The following is a 6,492-nucleotide window of genomic DNA, read 5'->3' as shown; positions in this document are numbered from 1 at the left end:
GGAGGGGATGAGTGGAAAACTGCATTCAGTACTACATCTGGTCATTATGAGTACCGCGTCATGCCATACGGGTTGAAGAATGCTCCAGCCGTTTTCCAATCCTTCGTAGACGAGATTCTCCGAGACCTGCTCGGGCAGGGAGTGGTAGTGTACATCGATGACATCTTGATCTATTCTGCCACACGCGCGGCGCATGTGTCTCTGGTGCGTAAGGTACTTGGGCGACTGCTGGAGCATGATCTGTATTGCAAGGCGGAGAAATGTGAGTTTTTCAAACAGTCCGTTTCCTTCCTGGGATATCGTATTTCCACCTCTGGGGTGGTGATGGAGGATGACCGCGTTACAGCCGTGCGTAATTGGCCGACTCCGACCACGGTGAAAGAGGTGCAGCGGTTTTTAGGGTTTGCCAATTACTACCGGAGGTTTATCCGGGGTTTTGGTCAGGTAGCTGCTCCCATCACCTCGCTGCTGAAGGGAGGACCGGTGCGCTTGCGCTGGTCAGCAGAGGCGGGCAGAGCATTCACTCGTTTGAAGGAGCTGTTCACCAATGCACCCGTGTTGGCGCATCCGGACCCCTCTTTAGCGTTCATAGTGGAGGTGGATGCGTCCGAGGCTGGGGTCGGAGCCGTGCTGTCCCAACGCTCGGGCGTGCCACCCAAACTTCGCCCTTGTGCTTTTTTTTCGAGCAAGCTCAGCCCAGCGGAGCGAAACTATGATGTGGGGGACCGGGAGTTGTTAGCTGTAGTCAAGGCTCTGAAGGTGTGGAGACATTGGCTTGAGGGGGCTAAACACCCCTTTCTCATCTGGACTGACCATCGTAATCTCGAGTATATCCGGGCAGCGAAGAGAATGAATCCACGTCAGGCTAGATGGGCCATGTTTTTTACCAGATTCCGGTTTACCCTCTCATACCGGCCCGGCTCCAAAAACACCAAGGCCGACGCGCTGTCCCGCCTCTATGATACCGAGGAGCGGCCCGTTGAGCTAACTCCCATCATTTCACCGTCATGTCTCGTGGCACCGGTGGTATGGGAGGTGGACGCAGAGATAGAGGGGGCCTCACGGTCAGAGCCGGCCCCCCCCAACTGTCCAGTAGGAAACCAGTACGTACCGAGGGGGGTCCGGGACAAGCTGATTCGGTGGGCCCATACTCTCCCCTCCTCGGGTCATCCGGGCATCGAGAGGACAGTGCGGAGTCTGAGAGGGAGATACTGGTGGCCCACGCTAGCTAAAGACGTGAGATTTTATGTCTCCTCCTGCTCCGTGTGTGCTCAGAGCAAGGCTCCTCGGCACTTGCCTAGAGGGAAATTACAACCCCTCCCCGTTCCACAACGGCCGTGGACACACTTATCGGTGGACTTTCTTACCGACCTTCCCCCGTCCCAGGGAAGTACTACAATCCTGGTCGTTGTGGATCGGTTTTCTAAGTCCTGTCGTCTCATCCCGTTGCCCGGTCTCCCTACGGCCCTGCAGACTGCTGAGGCCTTGTTTACCCATGTCTTCCGGCACTATGGGGTGCCTGAGGACATCGTTTCTGATCGGGGTCCCCAATTCACGTCCAGAGTATGGAGGGCGTTTATGGAGAGACTGGGGGTCTCGGTCAGCTTAACCTCAGGTTTTCACCCCGAGAGTAATGGGCAGGTGGAGCGCGTAAATCAAGAGGTGGGCAGGTTTCTGCGGTCCTATTGCCGGGACCGGCCTGGTGAGTGGGCAAGGTATGTTCCCTGGGCTGAACTAGCTCAGAACTCCCTACGCCACTCCTCAACTAACTTGTCTCCTTTTGAGTGTGTGCTAGGTTACCAGCCGGTCCTGGCTCCATGGCATCAGAGCCAGACCGAGGCTCCTGCGGTGGAGGAATGGGTACAGCGCTCCAAGGACACATGGAAAGCCGTTCAGGACTCACTACGGTTAGCGGGCGAACGGCAGAAGAGGAGCGCTGACCAACACCGCAGTGAGGCCCCCGTGTTTGCACCGGGGGACAGGGTCTGGCTCTCGACCCGGAACCTGTCCCTCCGCCTGCCCTGTCGGAAGCTGGGGCCGCAGTGTGTGGGGCCGTTTAAAGTCCTGAGGAGAATAAACGAGGTGTGTTACAGGTTACAACTTCCTAGGTATTACCGTATTAACCCCTCGTTTCATGTGTCTCTCCTCAGGCCGGTGGTGGCTGGTCCCCTGCAAGAAGGTGAGGTGCCTGAGGTCCCTCCGCCCCCCCTGGACATCGAGGGGTCCCCGGCGTACACAGTTCGGGGCATTCTGGATTCGAGACGCCGGGTGGGGGGCCTACAGTACCTCGTGGACTGGGAGGGGTACGGTCCGGAGGAGAGATGCTGGGTTCCGGTGAGGGACATTTTGGACCCTTCTCTCCTGAGTGATTTCCACCGCCTCCACCCGGATCGCCCAGCACCTCGTCCTCCGGGTCGTCCTCGAGGACGGTGGCGGCGCGCTGCGGGGGCCGCGCGTCAGGGGGGGGGTACTGTCACGACTTCCGCCGAAGTTGGCTCCCCTGCCTGTTCGGGCGGTGCTCGGCGGTCGTCGTCACCGTCCTACTAGCCACCATCGATCCCTTTTTCGTTTGTCTGTTGGTTTTGTCTTATTAGTTTCACCTGTGTGTATTTTAGTTTATTGACGTCCTTATTTATAGTAGGTTGTCCCGCCCTTGTTTCGTGCGGGATTGTTTTGGTTTCATGTATTTTAGTGATTACGTATTGTGCTATTTTGCTCCGATATATCTTAATCCTGTGTTGGATTATTTCACCCTGTTTTCGGGTTTTCAGTGTTTGTTCCGGAGAATAAACATTCGACTCACTGCACCTGCTCTCTGCGCTTGATTCCACCTACCTTGTTAATACGTGACACCTGGGAGTTTTTATTAAAGCTCTAAGAACAGCTCTATCAAATTGAAATATTGCACCTCACCTAGATTTGAGTTAAAGAGAGGAATTAAGCAAGGTTGTCCTATCTCTCCGTACCTGTATTTATTAAATCAACTTTCTGCTTTTCAATGGCAGGTTTTCTTGTCATGGTACTTAATTCAACGGCTGTTGGAAGGAGAGGACCAAAGCGCAGTGTTGGTACGTGTTCATACTTTATTTGAATTGAACACTGAAATAACAAAAATAACAAAGAGAATGAAAGACAACCGAAACCGTCCTGGCAGAAAGACACAAAACTACCCACAAAAACCATGTGGGAAAAAGCTACCTAAGTATGGTTCTCAATCAAAAACAATAGACAGCTACCACTGATTGAGAACCATCATTTTGACCCCACGGGGGGAGATCTTGCGTAGAGCCCCAGATCGAGGGAGATTATCAGTGGTCTTGTATGTCTTCCATTTCCTAATAATTGCTCCCACAGTTGATTTCTTCAAACCAAGCTGCTTACCTATTGCAGATTCAGTCTTCCCAGCATGGTGCAGGTCTACAATTTTGTTTCTGGTGTCCTTTGACAGCTCTTTGGTCTTGGCCATAGTGGAGTTTGGAGTGTGACTGTTTGAGGTTGTGGACAGGTGTCTTTTATACTGATAACAAGTTCAAACAGGTGTCATTAATACAGGTAATGAGTGGAGGACAGAGGAGCCTCTTAAAGAAGAAGTTACAGGTCTGTGAGAGCCAGAAATCTTGCTTGTTTGTAGGTGACCAAATACTCCATCATAATTTGCAAATAAATTCATTAAAAATCCTACAATGTGATTTTCTGGATTGTTTTTCTCATTTTGTCTGTCATAGTTGAAGTGTACCTATGATGATAATTACAGGCCTCTCTCATCTTTTTAAGTGGGAGAACTTGCACAATTGGTGGCTGACTAATTACTTTTTTGCCTCACTGTATATATATATATTTTTGGCAGTGAAACGAGAAAAAAACGAGAAAAAAACTCACCCAAATGTATAGCCCCTTTGGAAAATATTAATGGACTGTTTGAAAATGTGAAGAAAAAAAAGTTTTAAAAAAGTACAAAATAAAAAAGTTTTACATAAAAAAAATGGGAATCACATTTTTTATTTGGCGTACCATCGATGGCATTGCACGTTCCCCAGTTTGGGGAATCTAAGGCATTTGTAATATAATTTACCACAAACATGGTAGCCGTAGTGGTGCTATGTTTAGGTCTGAATGCTGATTGATTAATATTAAGAATACATTTTACAAATAGAAACTAACGCAACTGTTTTATGACCAATGATTCTGGTATTATTGGTAGACAAGGGAGCCTGGAAATAGGTTGTTAATTATTAAGATCCCTACTATCCCTGCCATTATGGAGTGGTAACAAAAAATCTGCTTTCCACACTTTTGTAAGATTTCTTGATGCTAAAAAAAATGAGGTGCGCTGCATATTTAAGCAAAGACTGGTTTCAATTGTCAGCCCCTAACTTCTTGGTGTCAATAGCTAATAAGGCATCAAGAATGTCTGTTTCTGTGAGTTGCCAAATAGGATAATCCTGACTACCATTTCCCAAGTCACATGACGTTGACTGATCATCCATCAGGGCAACTGGAGGCTGTGTGTGGGAAGAACAGTCAACTGACTGACCAAGACCAGTATGACCACCATTTCTTTACATTTGGGAACCAGCTAAGGAAAAAAATGCTAATTAAAATTAGCACAAATCTTAACTACTTGTCACTGGAGAGGGTCACTGCAGACCCCATGGATTGTGTGTGTGACAGACTATCGAAGTTTCGAAGCACATATGGATAGAGGGGTGCTGTAGACGTTCTTCAGAACCTCAACGATCACCTGGCGGCTGCAGCTTAGACCCACTGGACCAAGAGGGCAAACTACATACAAGTAAGTGGTTTTGCTGTTGGTAGCTATCTTGCAATATAAGCTGAATATCACAATGAATCAAAATGAATTGATCCAGGAGTTGAAGTAAACATTTTATTGGTTTCTGATGCAGCTGGACTCATTTTGTCACTTGACTCATTTAGTCAGTACACTAAAAAGTATTATATAAAACTCCATTATATACATATGTACAAGAGTTAGCAATATCTATACCACAGTGCAGTTGCGAGCATACAAGGTATTCTATATTATACTACAACATCTGTCTAACTGAATATGGATGTTGTGTTGACTGAATGTTCCAGTCAGGGTCCTGAATGTTCTTCAGCCGGTGAACCTCGTCTTGTGTTGAAGGGGTGGGTTTTGGGCTCGTGCACTTTCTTCACTACCCACTGCCTTGACCTCTTGTAGAAGGTTTGTTTGTACTGCAAGTCTCCAGGAAAGACATGAAGACATACCATAAGGATGTGTAAACATACAAGAAACCATGTTAATGGTTGTGTATGTGTTTTGTTACACTCAAGGGTCAATGATTGAGATGGGCTGTTAGCAAAGGTGTGAAAAGTTTGAGGTTGGCTTAACTTGTAGAGGGTTAGGGTTAACTTGTAGACAGTCTAGTCATGTAGGGGTGGCAGGTAGCCTAGTGGTTAGATCGCTGGACTAGTAACCGAAAGGTTGCAAGATTGAATCCCAGAGTTGACAAGGTAAAAATCTGCCGTTCTGCACCTGACTGTTCCTAGGCCGTCAATGAAAATAAGAATTTGTTCTTAACTAACTTGCCTAGTTAAATAATGGAAAAATTAATGTATTGTTGTGTATGAGCACCTACAGTTGTAATGTTAAGTACCCAAGCACAGCTAACAATAGAAAGAAGGGATCGGGAGACAGGCACAGGAATGCGTAATAGTTTTAAAAATGTCTTTACCCAATTACAGCGTGCCATGTAGGCACAGGGACAAAGACCAAACAAACACGTATACAAAACACAGGGTTGAGACCCAAACAAGAGAGCGAGGATTACCTCGAATAAATACACCGGCCCGAGGACGATCACAGGAACGCAGTGCGGGTTGATCAGGACCTGATGCAGCTGCTGAAGTTGCATCGTTGTCGGAAGGGCCAGTTGCTGCTGTTGAAGTTGCAGTGCATCACTGCAGTCGCCCGAACAGTGTAATGAAAACCTGAAGCAAGGCACCAGCCCTATGTACTGTATTACATACAGTAGATATAAGTAGTAAGTAGCCTTGCACAAGCCTTGGCTGCCTCCTTTTTCTGTTGCGTGAGGCAGCTTGATGTATACATTCACCACCTGGACAGAACACTAGTCTATCGCAGGGTCTATTACATAGATATAGTAAGAAATTATTATCCTTCAAAGAATTGATGCTAGTGCCACTACTAACGCAGAACATATCTGGTATCTGTATTTCTTGCCTCACAAGATAGTTAATTTAGTTCATGACAGGTGTTCAAATATCTTGTATGATATGAAACATGAAAAATGTCCCATAGACACGCACATCCACTGTAGGGCTATGCTTCTCATACATTCCTGTTGAAGCAAAAGCTGGTGACCTTAGAGGTGTCCCTCCTACTCTACTCCACCTAGCTGATTCCATTCTCTGTGAAACCCCAAACAATACATACAGCAATCAGTGGAGTGCGAAGATGACGAAAGAAAGAGAGAGAGAGAAAGAAAG

This window comes from Oncorhynchus clarkii, chromosome 22 (assembly GCF_045791955.1).
Source record: "Oncorhynchus clarkii lewisi isolate Uvic-CL-2024 chromosome 22, UVic_Ocla_1.0, whole genome shotgun sequence".
In the NCBI taxonomy this organism is placed as follows: Eukaryota; Metazoa; Chordata; class Actinopteri; order Salmoniformes; family Salmonidae; genus Oncorhynchus; species Oncorhynchus clarkii.
The sequence above is the reverse complement of the archived record's forward strand: the minus strand, read 5'-3'. Positions refer to the sequence as shown.